General features: G+C 44.8%; 1 long non-coding RNA gene across 6 annotated transcripts in view; it reads left to right on the forward strand.

Moving 5' to 3' along the window:
• The first annotated feature begins 730 nt into the window (after nucleotides 1-730).
• The window catches only part of LOC130341006 (uncharacterized), a 189,858-nt gene continuing 169,430 nt past the window's right edge, over nucleotides 731-21,158 (forward strand). For all 6 annotated transcript variants that reach the window (XR_008881022.1, XR_008881021.1, XR_008881023.1 and 3 more), the window contains exons 1-4: nucleotides 731-805; nucleotides 5,994-6,066; nucleotides 10,529-10,601; nucleotides 14,051-14,216. This is a non-coding gene — a long non-coding RNA (uncharacterized LOC130341006). The remainder of the gene's footprint in view (nucleotides 806-5,993; nucleotides 6,067-10,528; nucleotides 10,602-14,050; nucleotides 14,217-21,158) is intronic.

Here is a 21,158-nt window from a genome sequence, read left to right on the forward strand (position 1 = left end):
ATCATCCCCCCAACCTGTCTCATCATCCCCCATCATTTCCCCCTGTCTCATCATCCCCCCAACCTGTCTCATCATCCCCCCATCATTTCCCCCTCCCTCATCATTTCCCCCTGTCTCATTAAGCATTTAGTTCCTTCCCCCACTATCATTTCCCCCTGTCTCATCATGTCCCCATCCTGTCTCATCAAAACAAAAAAATAAAAAACTGACTAAAGCCATGACAATTCATAGCCTGTAAACATAATGCTGAAAAGCATAATACACTGCACTTTAATTCCAGTGCAGTGTAATATATGAGCGATCAGAAGATCACTCTTAATTGTTCTCTTTAAAAAAATTTAAGGGCTATGTTCACACTCAAGAATATTAATCCAGAATAATTATGGATGAAAATTCCACTGGATCTTTGCCATCCTCATAGATGGCAATGTATTCTGCACAGATTACATCTAAACAAAGTTAAAAATAAAAAACGAACAATTTATAAAACCATCAACCCCTACACCCGCAAAATATATATATTTATAGAAAACAAAACCAAAAGATATTAAACACCTTCAGTATAAAGTTTAGAGGCATAAAACATTTACAAAAATTATTGAAATGTTTTGTTCCTTTTCGGATGCAGTTTCATAATTCCTGAGATAAGTAGTTCTGTCCCTAGAGTGTTATATATATAAGCGTCTGTAGCATGTATCAGGAACATGTTATCATACCTGTGTCTTTTTAAAGGTGACTGATGCCCGGTGAGAGGTTGAACGTGACACATACCCCCGTCAGCTGCAAGAAAGGAACCACAAGACAGGTAATTAATATTTATATTAATTACTGATAACAATCAGGCTAGATGTAACATCTAGACCTGCAGAGATGTGATAGTCTCTACCTTATACATGAAGATATATGTGTTGTTTATAAGTATATCGTCTATAGACAGCTTCTTTTATAACACAACCATATCTCAGGTACAGAGATTAGGATCATTTATGATCCCCAAACTCTGTTTTTCATTTGTAGGAATCCCCTTTTCCAATATTTAATAGAATAGAATCGACTGACCGAAGAGTTTACAAGTTTACTTTAGGGCGTAATACACTGCACTTTAATAGCAGTGCAGTGTATTATAAGAGCGATCTGAACATCACTGTTAAAAATCTTCTTTATAGAAAATAAAAGGCTAGGTTCACACTGAGGAATATCCAGCCGGAATATATACTGCAGGAGGTTCTACGGGTATATTGCCGTCCTCATAGATGGCAATGTATTCTGCACGGATCCTGTCTAAAGAAAGTTAAAAATAAACAATTTATAAAATAACCCCAACCCGAGCCCTACAAAAATATATATGTTTATATGTTGACCACCGCACAAAGTGGCGGCTGACACACTCCCTCAATACAACTCTATGGCAGAGCCGGAGCTCTGCCTTCGGCAATCTCCGGCTCTGCCATAGCGATGTATTGAGGGGGCGTGTCGGCCACCACTTCGTGCCGTGGTCAACACGCCCCCTTCCTGTGGGCTGTCAGGGTCCCGTACAGGAGATTGCGGGGGGGCTTCCAGCGGTCGGACCCCCCACGATCTCTTGTACGGGGCACCGACAGCCCGCAGGAAGGGGGCGTGTTGACCACCGCACAACGTGGCGGCTGACACGCTCCCTCAATACAACTCTATGGCAGAGCCCGAGCTCTGCCTTCGGCAATCTCCGACTCTGCCATAGTGATGTATTGAGGGGGCGTGTCGGCCGCCGCTTCGTGCGGTGGTCGACACCCACTATCTGGCAAGCGAGCCTGGCACCCATACAAAGAGATCGCGGGGGGCCCCCAGCAGTCAGACCCCCGCGATCTTAAACTTATCCCCTATCCTTAGGATAAGGGATACGTTTTTCACCACTGGACTACCCCTTCAACCATGCCATACTCTTTACTCCTGAATATAACCCTGCCAGAAACTGTGCCCTCTGCCACACACTGTATCCATAATAATAATAATAATAATACTGCCACACACTGTTTTTTTATTTATTTCGGTTGAATCCCACCCCTGCACTGTCCTACATCTCCAGACCGTTCTGTCCCTGCCCCCCTTGCCCAGACCCCTTTGTCTGCCTCCTCCTCTAGACCCCTCTGTTCTCCTCCTCCAGACCTCTTTGTTCTCCTCCTGCAGATTCCTCTGACCCCACCTCCTCCTGACCCCTCTGTCCGCCACCTCCAGACTCCTCTGTCTGCTTCATCCAAACCCCTTAGTCTTTCCCCCGGCTCCTCTTTCCTCCTCCAAATTCCTCTGTCCTCCTCCTCCAGATGATGCATGATAGATGTGTTTATGGCTGGTGTATGTATGACAGACAGTCATACACAAATACATACGCACACCTATCATACATACATATATCATTGCGTACACACATCATACATACATCTATCCTACATTCATACTTGCATACATCTATCATACAAACTTGCATACATCTTACATGCATACATACATCTATCATGCATGCACACATCTACCATACATGCATGAATACATCTATCATACATACACACATCTATCATACATACTTACATGCATCTATTATACATACAAACATATATCATACAAACATCTATCATACATATATACATGCATGCATACATCTATTATACATACACACACACATCTATCATACATGCATACATACATCTGTCATGCATACATCTATAATACATACCCACATGACACCTCTATCATGCCATCACCCACACATCTATCATACATGCATACATACATACATCTGTCATGCATACATCTATAATACATACCCACATGACACCTCTATCATGTCATCATGCATGCACACATCTACCATACATGCATGAATACATCTATCATACATACACACATCTATCATACATACTTACATGCATCTATTATACATACAAACATATATCATACAAACATCTATCATACATATATACATGCATGCATACATCTATTATACATACACACACACATCTATCATACATGCATACATACATCTGTCATGCATACATCTATAATACATACCCACATGACACCTCTATCATGCCATCACCTGGAGATCACCACCACTCATCAGGGTCTGGGGATCAGGTCGGAGAGAGCGCTGAATACGCTGGCCATCACTCCTTGCCCTCACTTGGCGCTGGTGTGATTTGTCCAGGACGCAATAAATTTTATTACACCGACAGTTGCAGGCTAGGAGCAGGCATGCGTGCCTGCTCAGGGAACTTCTGCTCCCAACAGCCTCGGCAGCTGCCCGATCTCGTGGGACTTTGGGTCTGGTGTAAGCCACTGCTGTCTTAAAGCAGAGGCGTTAATATTTTAAAAAATGTAAGAAAAAAAAATAAAAACTCCGACCTGAGACCTGGGGCTATAGCCTGTTACCCCCCTACCCCCCCCCCCCCCCCAGCAACACCCCTGTTGGTTGAACATAAAATAAATAATATAAAATATACAAATGTAAAATGAAAAAATGAATATATAATCACCATAGAAAATGGTATCCTGACACCATAAATTAGTCAATATATGTCCATACAGTAATCATAGAGTATTTTTGCGCTGGAACCCCCATATTTGGGTACCACTGTGTGAGGAAGAGCGAGCTTATAATACTATCTCCAGCACGAGGACCCTGATACAAAGTATCGCATTGGCTCTCCGCAAGCACTTACACCCTTTCTGCCGCCTGATCTCAGCTCCCAATATTGGGCCGGACGCAGATCCGTGCCAGTCAGCCGGCATCTCAGTGCAACTAAGCCACGAGCGGAGAAATGTCCCTTACCGTCCTGAGGGCCCATCCAGAGGACTTGTGACTGCAGGTAATATTCATCATTGTGGCCGGGTACATCCCGTGCCAACCTACACAGAAGCATTGTCTGACATTCACGCAGACGGGTTTTTACCATAAGGACACAGACGGACTTTGGTGTCAGGATACCAATTCATTTGGTGATTATATATCCATTTTTTATTTTTATTTTATATTTTTATATATCATACTTATTTTTATAGTTCACTCCCTGTATGTTATAAGTCTGCGACAAGGGCCCTGTTCAGACTTTAGTGTAATATATCTTTTTAATAATTAGCATACAATAAAATTATTTATTTTATGTACAACCAATGATATCTCTAGTCTTCAATCAATTCTATACCTTGAGGTCTGTTTCTATATATATATATATATATATATATAAATACCATATTAATCGGCGTATAACATGCACTGGCTTATAACACGCACCCCCATTTTAACACAGAAATTTAAGTAAAAAAATAAAATGTAAAATAAATGACCTGGACTAAATGCCACATCATCCACCCAAACTTCGTTTTCTTCCACACATCAGTTTGGTCCCGTTCCCTCCAGTGCCACATCATTCCTTCCCTTTTCTCAGTCCCTGTGCCACATTTACCCCTCTCATCGCCACCCCCCATGTCTCATCATCCCCCCCATGTCTCATCATTTCCCCCTGTCATAGACCACCATTAGCCATACAGATATTAAGCATTTAGTGCCTCCCCCACTATCATTTCCCCCTGTCTCATCATCACCCACCCTGTCTCATCATGTCCCCCATCATTCCCCCCCTCATCATTTCCCCCTGTCTCATCATGCCCCCACCCTGTCTCATCATGTCCCCCCATCATTCCCCTGTCATCATCCCCCCACCCTGTCTGATCATGCCCCCCATCATTCCCCCCCTCATCATTTCCCCCTGTCTCATCATCCCCCCAACCTGTCTCATCATCCCCCATCATTTCCCCCTCCCTCATCATTTCTCCCTGTCTCATTAAGCATTTAGTTCCTCCCCGCACTATCATTTTCCCCTGTCTCATCATCCCCCACCCTGTTTCATCATGTCCCCCATCATTCCCCCCTCATCATTTCCCCCTGTCTCATCATCCCCCCAACCTGTCTCATCATCCCCCATCATTTCCCCCTGTCTCATCATCCCCCCAACCTGTCTCATCATCCCCCCATCATTTCCCCCTCCCTCATCATTTCCCCCTGTCTCATTAAGCATTTAGTTCCTCCCCCCACTATCATTTCCCCCTGTCTCATCATCCCCCCATCCTGTCTCATCATCCCCCATCATTTCCCCCTCCCTCAGCATTTCTCCCTGTCTCATTAAGCATTTAGTTCCTCCCCGCACTATCATTTTCCCCAGTCTCATCATCCCCCACCCTGTTTCATCATGTTCCCCATCATTCCCCCCCTCATCATTTCCCCCTGTCTCATCATCCCCCCAACCTGTCTCATCATCCCCCATCATTTCCCCCTGTCTCATCATCCCCCCAACCTGTCTCATCATCCCCCCATCATTTCCCCCTCCCTCATCATTTCCCCCTGTCTCATTAAGCATTTAGTTCCTTCCCCCACTATCATTTCCCCCTGTCTCATCATGTCCCCATCCTGTCTCATCAAAACAAAAAAATAAAAAACTGACTAAAGCCATGACAATTCATAGCCTGTAAACATAATGCTGAAAAGCATAATACACTGCACTTTAATTCCAGTGCAGTGTAATATATGAGCGATCAGAAGATCACTCTTAATTGTTCTCTTTAAAAAAATTTAAGGGCTATGTTCACACTCAAGAATATTAATCCAGAATAATTATGGATGAAAATTCCACTGGATCATTGCCATCCTCATAGATGGCAATGTATTCTGCACAGATTACATCTAAACAAAGTTAAAAATAAAAAACGAACAATTTATAAAACCATCAACCCCTACACCCGCAAAATATATATATTTATAGAAAACAAAACCAAAAGATATTAAACACCTTCAGTATAAAGTTTAGAGGCATAAAACATTTACAAAAATTATTGAAATGTTTTGTTCCTTTTCGGATGCAGTTTCATAATTCCTGAGATAAGTAGTTCTGTCCCTAGAGTGTTATATATATAAGCGTCTGTAGCATGTATCAGGAACATGTTATCATACCTGTGTCTTTTTATAGGTGACTGATGCCCGGTGAGAGGTTGAACGTGACACATACCCCCGTCAGCTGCAAGAAAGGAACCACGAGACAGGTAATTAATATTTATATTAATTACTGATAACAATCAGGCTAGATGTAACATCTAGACCTGCAGAGATGTGATAGTCTCTACCTTATACATGAAGATATATGTGTTGTTTATAAGTATATCGTCTATAGACAGCATCTTTTATAACACAACCATATCTCAGGTACAGAGATTAGGATCATTTATGATCCCCAAACTCTGTTTTTCATTTGTAGGAATCCCCTTTTCCAATATTTAATAGAATAGAATCGACTGACCGAAGAGTTTACAAGTTTACTTTAGGGCGTAATACACTGCACTTTAATAGCAGTGCAGTGTATTATAAGAGCGATCTGAACATCACTGTTAAAAATCTTCTTTATAGAAAATAAAAGGCTAGGTTCACACTGAGGAATATCCAGCCGGAATATATACTGCAGGAGGTTCTACGGGTATATTGCCGTCCTCATAGATGGCAATGTATTCTGCACGGATCCTGTCTAAAGAAAGTTAAAAATAAACAATTTATAAAATAACCCCAACCCGAGCCCTACAAAAGTATATATGTTTATATGTTGACCACCGCACAAAGTGGCGGCTGACACACTCCCTCAATACAACTCTATGGCAGAGCCGGAGCTCTGCCTTCGGCAATCTCCGGCTCTGCCATAGCGATGTATTGAGGGGGCGTGTCGGCCACCACTTCGTGCCGTGGTCAACACGCCCCCTTCCTGTGGGCTGTCAGGGTCCCGTACAGGAGATTGCGGGGGGGCTTCCAGCGGTCGGACCCCCCACGATCTCTTGTACGGGGCACCGACAGCCCGCAGGAAGGGGGCGTGTTTACCACCGCACAACGTGGTGGCTGACACGCTCCCTCAATACAACTCTATGGCAGAGCCCGAGCTCTGCCTTCGGCAATCTCCGACTCTGCCATAGTGATGTATTGAGGGGGCGTGTCGGCCGCCGCTTCGTGCGGTGGTTGACACCCACTATCTGGCAAGCGAGCCTGGCACCCATACAAAGAGATCGCGGGGGGCCCCCAGCAGTCAGACCCCCGCGATCTTAAACTTATCCCCTATCCTTAGGATAAAGAATACGTTTTTCACCACTGGACTACCCCTTTATCCATGCCATACTCTTTACTCCTGAATATAACCCTGCCAGAAACTGTGCCCTCTGCCACACACTGTACCCATAATAATAATAATAATAATACTGCCACACACTGTTTTTTTATTTATTTCGGTTGAATCCCACCCCTGCACTGTCCTACATCTCCAGACCGTTCTGTCCCTGCCCCCCTTGCCCAGACCCCTTTGTCTGCCTCCTCCTCTAGACTCCTCTGTTCTCCTCCTCCAGACCTCTTTGTTCTCCTCCTGCAGATTCCTCTGCCCCCACCTCCTCCTGAGCCCTCTGTCCGCCACCTCCAGACTCCTCTGTCTGCTTCATCCAAACCCCTTAGTCTTTCCCCCGGCTCCTCTTTCCTCCTCCAGATTCCTCTGTCCTCCTCCTCCAGATGATGCATGATAGATGTGTTTATGGCTGGTGTATGTATGACAGACAGTCATACACAAATACATACACACACCTATCATACATACATATATCATTGCGTACACACATCATACATACATCTATCCTACATTCATACTTGCATACATCTATCATACAAACTTGCATACATCTTACATGCATACATACATCTATCATGCATGCACACATCTACCATACATGCATGAATACATCTATCATACATACACACATCTATCATACATACTTACATGCATCTATTATACATACAAACATATATCATACAAACATCTATCATACATATATACATGCATGCATACATTTATTATACATACACACACACACATCTATCATACATGCATACATACATCTGTCATGCATACATCTATAATACATACCCACATGACACCTCTATCATGCCATCACCTGGAGATCACCACCACTCATCAGGGTCTGGGGATCAGGTCGGAGAGAGCGCTAAATACGCTGGCCATCACTCCTTTCCCTCACTTGGCGCTGGTGTGATTTGTCCAGGACGCAATAAATTTTATTACACCGACAGTTGCAGGCTAGGAGCAGGCATGCGTGCCTGCTCAGGGAACTTCTGCTCCCAACAGCCTCGGCAGCTGCCCGATCTCGTGGGACTTTGGGTCTGGTGTAAGCCACTGCTGTCTTAAAGCAGCGGCGTTAATATTTTTAAAAAAAATTTAAGAAAAAAAAAGAAAAACTCTGACCTGAGACCTGGGGCTATAGCCTGTTACCCCCCTCCCCCCCCCCCCCCAGCAACACCCCTGTTGGTTGAACATAAAATAAATAATATAAAATATACAAATGTAAAATGAAAAAATGAATATATAATCACCATAGAAAATGGTATCCTGACACCATAAATTAGTCAATATATGTCCATACAGTAATCATAGAGTATTTTTGCGCTGGAACCCCCATATTTGGGTACCACTGTGTGAGGAAGAGCGAGCTTATAATACTATCTCCAGCACGAGGACCCTGATACAAAGTATAGCATTGGCTCTCCGCAAGCACTTACACCCTCTCTGCCGCCTGATCTCAGCTCCCAATATTGGGCCGGACGCAGATCCGTGCCAGTCAGCCGGCATCTCAGTGCAACTAAGCCACGAGCGGAGAAATGTCCCTTACCGTCCTGAGGGCCCATCCAGAGGACTTGTGACTGCAGGTAATATTCATCATTGTGGCCGGGTACATCCCGTGCCAACCTACACAGAAGCATTGTCTGACATTCACGCAGACGGGTTTTTACCATAAGGACACAGACGGACTTTGGTGTCAGGATACCAATTCATTTGGTGATTATATATCCATTTTTTATTTTTATTTTATATTTTTATATATCATACTTATTTTTATAGTTCACTCCCTGTATGTTATAAGTCTGCGACAAGGGCCCTGTTCAGACTTTAGTGTAATATATCTTTTTAATAATTAGCATACAATAAAATTATTTATTTTATGTACAACCAATGATATCTCTAGTCTTCAATCAATTCTATACCTTGAGGTCTGTTTCTATATATATATATATATATATTTATATATATATATAAATACCATATTAATCGGCGTATAACATGCACTGGCGTATAACACGCACCCCCATTTTAACACAGAAATTTAAGTAAAAAAATAAAATGTAAAATAAATGACCTGGACTAAATGCCACATCATCCACCCAAACTTCGTTTTCTTCCACACATCAGTTTGGTCCCGTTCCCTCCAGTGCCACATCATTCCTTCCCTTTTCTCAGTCCCTGTGCCACATTTACCCCTCTCATCGCCACCCCCCATGTCTCATCATCCCCCCCATGTCTCATCATTTCCCCCTGTCATAGACCACCATTAGCCATACAGATATTAAGCATTTAGTGCCTCCCCCCACTATCATTTCCCCCTGTCTCATCATCACCCACCCTGTCTCATCATGTCCCCCCTTCATTCCCCTGTCATCATCCCCCCACCCTGTCTGATCATGCCCCCCATCATTCCCCCCCTCATCATTTCCCCCTGTCTCATCATCCCCCCAACCTGTCTCATCATCCCCCATCATTTCCCCCTCCCTCATCATTTCTCCCTGTCTCATTAAGCATTTAGTTCCTCCCCGCACTATCATTTTCCCCTGTCTCATCATCCCCCACCCTGTTTCATCATGTCCCCCATCATTCCCCCCCTCATCATTTCCCCCTGTCTCATCATCGCCCCAACCTGTCTCATCATCCCCCATCATTTCCCCCTGTCTCATCATCCCCCCAACCTGTCTCATCATCCCCCCATCATTTCCCCCTCCCTCATCATTTCCCCCTGTCTCATTAAGCATTTAGTTCCTCCCCCCACTATCATTTCCCCCTGTCTCATCATGTCCCCATCCTGTCTCATCAAAACAAAAAAATAAAAAACTGACTAAAGCCATGACAATTCATAGCCTGTAAACATAATGCTGAAAAGCATAATACACTGCACTTTAATTCCAGTGCAGTGTAATATATGAGCGATCAGAAGATCACTCTTAATTGTTCTCTTTAAAAAAATTTAAGGGCTATGTTCACACTCAAGAATATTAATCCAGAATAATTATGGATGAAAATTCCACTGGATCATTGCCATCCTCATAGATGGCAATGTATTCTGCACAGATTACATCTAAACAAAGTTAATAATAAACAACGAACAATTTATAAAACCATCAACCCCTACACCTGCAAAATATATATATTTATAGAAAACAAAACCAAAAGATATTAAACACCTTCAGTATAATGTTTAGAGGCATAAAACATTTACAAAAATTATTGAAATGTTTTGTTCCTTTTCGGATGCAGTTTCATAATTCCTGAGATAAGTAGTTCTGTCCCTAGAGTGTTATATATATAAGCGTCTGTAGCATGTATCAGGAACATGTTATCATACCTGTGTCTTTTTATAGGTGACTGATGCCCGGTGAGAGGTTGAACGTGACACATACCCCCGTCAGCTGCAAGAAAGGAACCACGAGACAGGTAATTAATATTTATATTAATTACTGATAACAATCAGGCTAGATGTAACATCTAGACCTGCAGAGATGTGATAGTCTCTACCTTATACATGAAGATATATGTGTTGTTTATAAGTATATCGTCTATAGACAGCTTCTTTTATAACACAACCATATCTCAGGTACAGAGATTAGGATCATTTATGCTCCCCAAACTCTGTTTTTCATTTGTAGGAATCCCCTTTTCCAATATTTAATAGAATAGAATCGACTGACCGAAGAGTTTACAAGTTTACTTTAGGGCGTAATACACTGCACTTTAATAGCAGTGCAGTGTATTATAAGAGCGATCTGAACATCACTGTTAAAAATCTTCTTTATAGAAAATAAAAGGCTAGGTTCACACTGAGGAATATCCAGCCGGAATATATACTGCAGGAGGTTCTACGGGTATATTGCCGTCCTCATAGATGGCAATGTATTCTGCACGGATCCTGTCTAAAGAAAGTTAAAAATAAACAATTTATAAAATAACCCCAACCCGAGCCCTACAAAAGTATATATGTTTATATGTTGACCACCGCACAAAGTGGCGGCTGACACACTCCCTCAATACAACTCTATGGCAGAGCCGGAGCTCTGCCTTCGGCAATCTCCGGCTCTGCCATAGCGATGTATTGAGGGGGCGTGTCGGCCACCACTTCGTGCCGTGGTCAACACGCCCCCTTCCTGTGGGCTGTCAGGGTCCCGTACAGGAGATTGCGGGGGGGCTTCCAGCGGTCGGACCCCCCACGATCTCTTGTACGGGGCACCGACAGCCCGCAGGAAGGGGGCGTGTTGACCACCGCACAACGTGGCGGCTGACACGCTCCCTCAATACAACTCTATGGCAGAGCCCGAGCTCTGCCTTCGGCAATCTCCGACTCTGCCATAGTGATGTATTGAGGGGGCGTGTCGGCTGCCGCTTCGTGCGGTGGTCGACACCCACTATCTGGCAAGCGAGCCTGGCACCCATACAAAGAGATCGCGGGGGGCCCCCAGCAGTCAGACCCCCGCGATCTTAAACTTATCCCCTATCCTTAGGATAAGGGATACGTTTTTCACCACTGGACTACCCCTTTAACCATGCCATACTCTTTACTCCTGAATATAACCCTGCCAGAAACTGTGCCCTCTGCCACACACTGTACCCATAATAATAATAATAATAATAATACTGCCACACACTGTTTTTTTATTTATTTCGGTTGAATCCCACCCCTGCACTGTCCTACATCTCCAGACCGTTCTGTCCCTGCCCCCCTTGCCCAGACCCCTTTGTCTGCCTCCTCCTCTAGACCCCTCTGTTCTCCTCCTCCAGACCTCTTTGTTCTCCTCCTGCAGATTCCTCTGCCCCCAGCTCCTCCTGACCCCTCTGTCCGCCACCTCCAGACTCCTCTGTCTGCTTCATCCAAACCCCTTAGTCTTTCCCCCGGCTCCTCTTTCCTCCTCCAGATTCCTCTGTCCTCCTCCTCCAGATGATGCATGATAGATGTGTTTATGGCTGGTGTATGTATGACAGACAGTCATACACAAATACATACACACACCTATCATACATACATATATCATTGCGTACACACATCATACATACATCTATCCTACATTCATACTTGCATACATCTATCATACAAACTTGCATACATCTTACATGCATACATACATCTATCTATCATGCATGCACACATCTACCATACATGCATGAATACATCTATCATACATACACACATCTATCATACATACTTACATGCATCTATTATACATACAAACATATATCATACAAACATCTATCATACATATATACATGCATGCATACATCTATTATACATACACACACCCATCTATCATACATGCATACATACATCTGTCATGCATACATCTATAATACATACCCACATGACACCTCTATCATGCCATCACCTGGAGATCACCACCACTCATCAGGGTCTGGGGATCAGGTTGGAGACAGCGCTGAATACGCTGGCCATCACACCTTGCCCTCACTTGGCACTGGTGTGATTTGTCCAGGACGCAATAAATTTAATTACACCGACAGTTGCAGGCTAGGAGCAGGCATGCGTACCTGCTTAGGGAACTTCAGCTCCCAACAGCCTCGGCAGCTGCCCGATCTCGTGGGACTTGGGGTCTGGTGTAAGCCACTGCTGTCTTAAAGCAGCGGCGTTAATATTTAAAAAAAAAAAAATTAAGAAAAAAAAAGAAAAACTCCGACCTGAGACCTGGGGCTATAGCCCGTTAACCCCCTCCCCCTACCCCCCCCCCCCAGCAACACCCCTGTTGGTTGTACATTAAATAAATAATATAAAATATACAAATGTAAAAATGAATATATAATCACCATATAAAATGGTATCCTGACACCATAAATTAGTCAATATATGTCCATACAGTAATCATAGAGTATTTTTGCGCTGGAACCCCCATATTTGGGTACTAATGTGTGAGGAAGAGCGAGCTTATAATACTATATCCAGCACGAGGACACTGATACAAAGTATCGCATTGGCTCTCCGCAAGCACTTACACCCTCTCTGCCGCCTGATCTCAGCTCCCAATATTGGGCCGGACACAGATCCGTGCCAGTCAGCCGGCATCTCAGTGAAACTAAGCCACGAGCGGAGAAATGTCCCTTACCGTCCTGAGGGCCCATCCAGAGGACTTGTGACTGCAGGTAACATTCATCATTGTGGCCGGGTACATCCCGTGCTAACCTACACAGAAGCATTGTCTGACATTCACGCAGACGGGTTTTTACCATAAGGACACAGACGGACTTTGGTGTCAGGATACCAATTCATATGGTGATTATATATGCATTTTTTATTTTTATTTTATATTTTTATATATCATACTTATTTTTATAGTTCACTCCCTGTGTGTTATAAGTCAGCGACAAGGGCCCTGTTCAGACTTTAGTCTAATATATCTTTTTAATAATAAGCATACAATAAAATTATTTATTTTATGTACAACCAATGATATCTCTAGTCTTCAATCAATTCTATACCTTGAGGTCTGTGTCTATATATATATCTATATATATATATATATATATACATATATATCTATATATATATATATAAATACCGTATTTAATGGCATATAACACGCACTGCCGTATAACACGCACCCCCATTTTAACAGGGATATTTAAGTAAAAAAATAAAATGTAAAAGAAATGACTTGGACTAAATGCCACATCATCCACCCAACTTCACAATAGTAGAAAGATTACTCGGCACAGCTCGCCTAATCACACGCACCTGTGAATCACTACCTCTGTTGGCTAGACCACGTCAGGTTGTGCTCACTGGATATAGCACAGTCCAATGCAAATCTTCACAAATGTAGAGAAAAAGCCAGGGCAACTCACCAAATACGTATACTTCAAAACTTCTTTATTGTTCCATGAAGGGTACAGACAGTGCAGGACACGGCGGACGGTATACAAAGGGATGTTCTTTCGGGGCTACTGTGCCGTTTCGCACGATATGCTTCAACTGGCCCACATCGTCATTCAGCCCGAAACACATTTAAATAACCCTCCCCTTTGTTGCCATAGAAACCATCCAAACAACAGGTAAGTGCAATTAAAATATGTTAAAAACAACTGTGTGATACAAATAAGGTTATAATAATAAAGCACTGAGCTGCGTGCGTTCATTAAGACCTAGAGGTCCCATTACTTCTAAACATAGGATCCATTTTGTTTCATTTATTAATAGAATATTTTCTTTAGTTTTTCCAGCATATCCGTGTTCTATCCTCTCAAGACCGGCAAACCGGAATCCATGTTTTTCTTTAGAATGAACTTCATTGATGTGCTGTATAAATCTAGTGGCTCCGATGCCGGTCCTGAGGGATCGAACATGCTCATGGATTCTGTGGAATAGGGGCCTTTTCGTCTTCCCAATGTAAAATAAATTACATTTACAAACCAGTGCGTAAATCACATGATAGGACCTGCATGTAATACATTGTCTCACAGTAATTTTATTACCTGCTAATTCCAAAAATCTACCTTTCATATTAATTGAACAAAAGGAGCAAGAACCACAACAAAAGTTCCCTTTTGGTCGTAATTCAGACAGCCAATTTGATTCAGATGCGTTCTTTTTCTTTCTCAACAAGTTCCCAATTGTTTTATTTTTTCTATATGCAATAATGGGTTTCTCAGTAGTAATTTCGGCTATATCAGCATCTTCTTGTAAGATGTACCAATTATTCGTAATAGCTTTTTTTACCACATTATGAATCACTCGTCATTGCGTAGCGCAGTGCATAGCAACGACGCATAGACGCCACACCGGAGCCAGAAGCAGCGCGGACCCGACCCCGGCAACAGGTAATCATAAAACCGGGGATGGGGGAGGCAATGGGGCAGCGGCGCCGGCAATGGGGCAGCGGCGCCGGCAATGGGGCAGCGGCGCCGATAGCTAGGGAGAGAGAATTGGCGGCAGCAGGGCTCTAGACCCCAGGAAAGGCAGGGGGAGAGAAGCGGGCAGTGATGGCCTCTCTCCCCCTGCCTTTCCTGGGGGCTTCTGCGGGGTCAGAACAGTGTATCGGGATATACACATGCACACACACCCTCATTTTACCAAGGATATTTGGGTAAAAAACTTTTTTTACCCAAATATCCTTGGTAAAATGAGAGTGCGTGTTATAGGCCGGTGCGTGGTATACCCCGATAAATGCGGTACATAAATAAAAAGGTATTTTACATATTAACACATGCATATTATTATGCATACATATCTTAGGACACATTACTACACTGATTTAAGCATTTTTAAAAATTGACAGTAACACTTTAACCTGTTGGGGACAAACTACAATGCTCAGAAGAGAAGGAGTCACATTTGGCTTTTGGAAAGCAAATTTTGCTGAAATGGTTTTTGGCGGGCATGTCGCATTTAGGAAGACCCTATGGAAACTACACCCCTAAAGGAACTTAACAAGGGGTACAGTGAGCCTTAACACCCCACAGATATTTGTCGAGTTTTTGCTAAAGCCAGATGTGTAAATAAAAAAATAAAAAAATACACTAAAATGCAGTTTTTTCCTCAAATATAGCATTTTTTACTAGGGGTAATAGGAGAAAATGCCCCCCAAAATTTGTAACCCCATTTCTTCAGAGTATGGAAATACCCCATGTGTGGACGTGAGGTGCTCTGCTGGCGCACTACAATGCTCAGAAGAGGAGGAGCGCCATTGAGCTTTTAGAGAGAGAATAATTTGGAATGGAAGTCAGGGGCCATGTGCGTTTACAAAGCCCCCAGTGGTGTCAGAAGAGTGGATTCCCCCACATGTGACCCCATTTTGGAAACTACACACCTTGCAGAATTTAATAGGGGGTGCAGTGAGCATTTAAACCCCACTGGTGTTTGACATATCTTTGGAACAGTGTACTGTGCACCCAGCACCAGCATTTTAGTGAAAAAAAAAAATGTTTTCTTCATTTTCCCATCCAACTTTAACGAAAATTCGTCAAACACCTGTGGGGTGTTAAGGCTCACTATACCCCTTGTTACGTTCTTTGAGGGGTGTAGTTTCCAAATGGGGTCACACGTGGGTATTCATTTTTTTTGCATTTATGTCACAATCAGCCACCCCTGTGCAAATCACCAATTTAGGCCTCAAATGTACATAGTGCTCTATCCTGAGCCCTGTTGTTCGCCCGCAGAGCATTTTATGCCCACATATGGGGTATTTCCGTACTCAGGAGAAATTGCGTTACAAATGTTGGGGGTCTATTTTTCCTTTTACCTCTTGTGAAAATAGACAGTATGGGGCAACACCAGCATGTTAATGTAATGTTTTTTTTTTATTTTTTTACACTAACAGGCTGCTGTAGACCCCAACTTTTCCTTTTTATAAGGGGTAAAAGGAGAAAAAGCCCCCCAAAATTTCTAACACAATTGGTCCTGAGTAAGGAAATATCCCATATATGGCCCTAAACTGTTTCCTTGAAATACGACAAGGCTCCGAAGTGAGAGAGCGCCATGTGCATTTGAAGACTGAATTAGGGATTGCATAGTGGTGGACATAGGGGTATTCTTTGCCAGTGATTCCCAAACAGGGTGCCTCCAGCTGATGCTAAACTCCCAGCATGCCTGGACAGTCAGTGGCTGTCCGGAAATGCTAGGAGTTGTTGTTTTGCAACAGCTGGAGACTCCGTTTTGGAAACACTGCCGTACGATACGTTTTTCATTTTTATTGGGGGGACAGTGTAAGGCAGTGTATATGTAGTATTTTACCCTTTATTATGTGTTAGTGTAGTGTAGTGTTTTTAGGATACATTCGCACTGGCAGCGGTTTACGAAGAGTTTCCTGCTAGGAGTTTGCGCTGTGGCAGAAAATTTGCTGCAGCTCAAACTTGAAGCAGAAAACTCACTGTAAACCTGCCCGTGTGAATGTATCCTGTACATTCACATGGGGGGGGGGGACCTCCAGCTATTTCAAAACTACAACTCCCAGCATGTACTGAAAGACCTTGCATGCTGGGAGTTGTAGTTTTGCAACAGCTGGAGGCACACTGGTTGGAAAACCTTCAGTTAGGTTCTGTTACCTAACTCAGTATTTTCCAACCAGTGTGCCTCCAGCTGTTGCAAAACTACAACTCCCAGCATGTACTGATCGCCGAAGGGCATGCTGGGAGATGTAGTTATTCAACAGCTAGAGGTATGCCAAGACAGCTGTTTGGGAATGCTGGGAGTTGTAGTTTTGCAAGATCTAGAGGGCCAAAGTTTAGAGATCACTGCACAGTGATCTTCAAACTGCAGCCCTCCAGCTGTTGCAAAACTACAAATCCCAGCATGTCCAAACAGCAAACAGCTGTCTGAGCATGCTGAGAGTTGTAGTTTTGCAACATCTGGAGGGCTGTATAGTGATCTCAAACCGTAGCCCTCCAGATGTTGCTGTCAGGATTCGGCAGGCTGGAGGTGGATCCTCTGTGTCAGAGAGGGATTGGCGTGGACCGTGCCGGCGGACCGGTTCTAAGTTGCTACTGGTTTTCACCAGAGCCCGCCGCAAAGCACGATGGTCTTGCAGCGGCGGTAGCAACCAAGTCGTATCCACCGGCAATGGCTCAACCTCTCTGACTGCTGAGATAGGCGCGGTACAAGGGATAAGGCAAGAGCAAGGTCGGACGTAGCAGAAGGTCAGGGCAGGCAGCAAGGATCGTAGTCAGGGGCAACTGCAAGAGGTCTGGAACACTGGCTTGGGATACACAAGGAACGCTTTCACTGGCACAATGGCAACAAGATCCGGCAAGGAAGTGAAGGGGAAGTGAGGTAATATAGGGAAGTGCACAGGTGAACACACTAATTAAAACCATGCGCCAATCAGTGGCGCACTGGCCCTTTAAATCGCAGAGAGCCGTCGGGACAGCACAGACGGGGAACGAGCCTGGTAAGCGGGTCGGGATGCGCACCGCGAGCGGGCGCGTCCTGCATCGCGAATCGCATCCCGGCTAGGGACATTATCGCAGCGCTCCTGCTCAGCGGGTCTGACCGGGGCGCTGCGAACAGGAGAACGCTGCGAGCGCTCCGGGGAGGAGCGGGGACCCGGAACGCTCGGCGTAACAGTTGCTAGGCAACCTAACGGCTTCCGTAGTCTGTAGCAGGGAGCAAACCGCCCGTCATCGCCGCCCACCGATGGTAAGTATCCTCCAGCGCCGGTCACCTACGGTTCCCCTGCTCTGCCCGGATTACCGTGGGTGAGCAGAGCGGGGGAACCAAACTTTAACCCCCCCGCCCCCGATCTGCTATTTGTTGGTCGCTTCTGCCCCACCAATAGCAGGGATAGGAGGGGTGGCACCCCTGACACCTAACACCCTATCCCTTCAGGGGGACCGGTGGTGTCTTGGACACCCCCGATCCCACTTATTTTCCGGGTCACCGGAGACCTTTATGACCCGGAAACGCCGCAAATCGCCAGTGGCATTGGCACAGGATGCCTGCTGAATTATTTCAGCCGGCATCCCGTTCCGATCACTGCCCGGCGAGCTGCGGTGCACGGAATTGCGGAGGCGTACAGGTACGCTCTCCATCCTAAAGTGGTAAGACGCGAGGGTGTATCCATGCGCCCTCCGTCCCCAACAAGTTGAGTTCCGAGCACGAGGCAGTGATCGGAACATGATGACTACTTATATCTATCACCAGCCATCAGCCATCTATCAGGCCATCGCCTAGGAGGGTCCTGGGACCGCCCCCCCTTGTTGGCGAGTGCCGTGATTCGCTGGTCAATTCTGACCAGCAAATCACAGCTTGTCCCCACCCTGGAGGATAGAAGTGACGCGGCAGGGGTGCCACCTCCTCCTATCTCCTGCGATTGGTCGGTCAGGAATGCTGGGAGTTGTAGTTTTGCAACATCTTGAGGGCCACAGTTTAGAGACCACTATATAGTGGTCTCCAAACTGTGGCCCTCCAGATGTTGTAAAACAGCAATTCCCAGCATGCCCAGACAGTCAGGCATGCTGGGTGTTGTAGTTCTGCAACATCTTGCCCTTCAGAGGTTGCAGAACTACAACTCCCAGCATGCCTGGACAGTCTGGGCATGCTGGGAGTTGTAGTTTTGCAACATCTGGAGAGTCAGAGTTTGGAGACCACTACACAGTGGTCTGCAAACTGTGACCCTCCAGCTGTTGCATATATACAACTTCCAGCATGCTTTTCGGCTGTCAGTGCATTCTGGGAGTTGTAGTTTTACAACAGCTGGAGGCACATTGGTAGGGAAATACTGAGTTAGGGTCTGTTACCTATCTTAATGTTTCCCAACCTGTGTGCCTCCAGCTGTTGCAAAACTACTGTGATGGCCCAGTACAGAATACTGCTTATTCTGTGTTCCTGCCTACCCTGTGTGGCGGCTGCTGCTTCAGTGTCCCCATGGTCCTGCACTCCTAAGGACTTTTGGAATTCATAAGGTTATGTATTGGTTTATCTTTTGAGGTATTTGTGTCTTTAAAAACTGTTGCTAAGGCCTTTGTTGTTAATGGGAGTATGCAAGGTGAACTTGTGACTTATCTGGCCAATGGGATCCCTCTAAATTGCTCCCATATATATCTGGGAGGAGCTAAGTCTAGTCAGTTGCTGCTCAGGTACAGTGAAGTGAGGAGTAGTGATGTTGCGAACATAAAATGTTCAGTTCGCGAACCGCGAACGCGAACTTCCGCAAAGGTTCGCGAACCGGGCCAACCGCCATTGACTTCAATGGGCAGGCGAATTTTAAAACCCACAGGGACTCTTTCTGACCACAATAGTGATTTAAAAGTTGTTTCAAGGGGACTAACACCTGGACTGTGGCGTGCCGGAGTGGGATCCATGGCAAAACTCCCATGGAAAATTACATAGTTGATGCAGAGTCTGGTTTTAATCCATAAAGGGCATAAATCACCTAACATTCCTAAATGGTTTGGAATAACGTGCTTTAGCCCCCTTTAGGCAGCACATAGAGCCCCCCTTTAGGCATCACATAGTTAGATCCCCCCTTTAGACAGCACATAGTTAGAGCCTCCCTTTAGGCAGCACATAGTTAGATCCCCCCTTTAGGCAGCACATAGATTCCCCCATATTAGGCAGCACACAGTTAGAGCCCCCCTTGAGGCAGCACATAGTGGGATTTGGACAGAGATGGACAGAGATGTCAGCAGAGAGTACCAGAAAAATTAGGCATGTACACATGCCTGAAAAATTTGGTATTGTTGCAGCCGCTTCTATAGCAGCGGCCAGAAAAATTTCAGCACCATAACAAGAGCAGCAGCAGAGGCCAGAAAAATTAGGCATGTACACATGGATGAAAAATTTGGTATTGTTGCAGCCGCATCTGTAGCAGCAGCCAGAAAAATTGCAGCACCAGTAAAAGTGCAGCAGCAGAGGCCAGAAAAATTAGGCATGTACACCTGGCTGGAAAATGTGATATTGTCGCAGCTGTAGCAGCGGCCATAAAAATTGCAGCACCATAACAAGTGCAGCAGCAGAGGCCAGAAAAATTAGGCATGTACACATGGATGAAAAATTGGGTATTGTCACAGCCGCAGCTGTAGCAGCGGCCAGACAAATTGCAGCACCATAACAAGTGCAGCAGCAGAGGCCCTAAAAATTAGGCATGTACACCTGGCTGGAAAATTTGGTATTGTCGCAGCCGCTGCTGTAGCAGCGGCCAGAAAAATTTCTGTTTGTTTCGCCAGGCAGAAAGTGCCCTAAAACATTGTGGCTTGAACCCTTAGTGGTGGCGGATAAGTCAAGCAAGTCATCCGGCATTCAGAGTTCAAATACAGCAGTGTGTGGACCATTTTTAGCCCAAGGCAGCTCATCTGATCAGGCCTTGTTCAGTCAAATGTATCGCCCAGTGTCAGTCCCTTCGGGATCCATCCCTCATTCATCTTAAGAAAAGTGAGGTAATCCAGACTTTTTTGACCAAGGCGACTCCTCTTCTCAGTGACAATACCTCCTGCTGCACTGAAGGTCCTTTCTGACAGGACACTTGAAGCGGAACAGGCCAGAAGTTTGAGCGCAAATTGGGA

Source organism: Hyla sarda, unplaced genomic scaffold (genome assembly GCF_029499605.1).
Source record: "Hyla sarda isolate aHylSar1 unplaced genomic scaffold, aHylSar1.hap1 scaffold_609, whole genome shotgun sequence".
Taxonomy (NCBI): domain Eukaryota; kingdom Metazoa; phylum Chordata; class Amphibia; order Anura; family Hylidae; genus Hyla; species Hyla sarda.